Genomic DNA, 1,419 nt, shown 5'->3' on the forward strand with positions numbered 1-1,419 from the left:
GCGATAAATTTCAGCAGTCAATCCAGCATCAACTCCATTTTCACCTAGCATTCGTTTACGACATGTTTTTCTTCTTTCAATGGTCAATCTCCATGTTTTACATTGATTCTTGCCCACTTTAAGTGCTTCTTGGCAGGACTTTTCACGTGATTCTATCAATTTCTCTTTCAAAGAATCAAGATCAGCAGCTGCTTCTCTAAAATTAATTTTTGGGTCCTGAAGACATTTCTGCACTCAATTGATAGATGATAAAAGATTTCTCCAAAAATTCAAAAGTACAAGAAAATCAAATGTAAGCATGCGTTGCAGAACATTATGAGGACCACATTTTGTTTCAGCCCTGTTGCCATTCTCACTTAATTGTTCTAACAGTCCTAGCAATTCATCCAGTTTTTCATGTACAACTTTTACTGCCTTTTCTCTTGCACTCCACCGTGTTTCTGATTCACGCTTAACAGAGATCTTAAGCTCCTGCTACAGTTCGTCCCATCAAGTTGTTGAATGAGCAAAGAAATTTTAAATGGTTTCAATTATACCAAAAAGGTAATAACTGTTGTTTCCTGACTTGCAGCATGAAGACATGCTAAGTTCAAACTATGTTTGTCACAGTTTATAAACACTGCTTTTGGATTTTTGTTCAGAATCCTTTGTTGTACACCTGACAGATGACTTAACATGACACTAGCATTATCATAACATTGTGAACAACAATCACTCAATAAAATTGCATCCGCTTCTAATTTTGTGCTTATTGTCTTCTCAATATTGGCAGCGTCTTTTTCCTTTATCTGTATAAAGTCAATAAATGACTCTTTCACTTCTACTTTTCTTGTCTTAAATTCAATGTCAACAAACCGAATCACTTGGGCCAATTGCTCATAGTATTTGTTTCTACGAATTACTGAAAAACAATAATTTCGCACATGTGAAGCCATGAGATTTATAAACTCATTTTGGAGAAAGATAAGATGCTGTTACGTATCTGCTTGTTTGTTAATTTCCGAGGAACTTCAGTGATACACGTCCTTTCTTGGTTAAACCAGTTTATTCTTCCTCAGTACAAACTTTTAGTACACAGTAATTCCACAGTCAATACGTTTCTCGTCACTTTAAACTTAACAACTTTTAAAATACACGCTATAAATCACAGCAATGCACAATCTCGATAATTTCGCTCTCTACGAGTGCCAAACACACACACACACTTTATATTCTTCACTGGCTTTCGCTGCCAGGCTTATATACTAAAGAAGAGGGTTCGCCAAAATTCGAGGAGTTCCCTGATAATTCGAGAAACTCAGTCATGCATGCGCTGTCATAATAATACTTTGCTAATAACTGCAAAAGTGACAGAAAATTTCCAGGGTTTTCGTTTGATGTTATGTCCTAACGTATGACCACCAAATGACAAGATTCTGA

This window comes from Limulus polyphemus, unplaced genomic scaffold (assembly GCF_000517525.1).
Source record: "Limulus polyphemus unplaced genomic scaffold, Limulus_polyphemus-2.1.2 Scaffold1166, whole genome shotgun sequence".
In the NCBI taxonomy this organism is placed as follows: domain Eukaryota; kingdom Metazoa; phylum Arthropoda; class Merostomata; order Xiphosura; family Limulidae; genus Limulus; species Limulus polyphemus.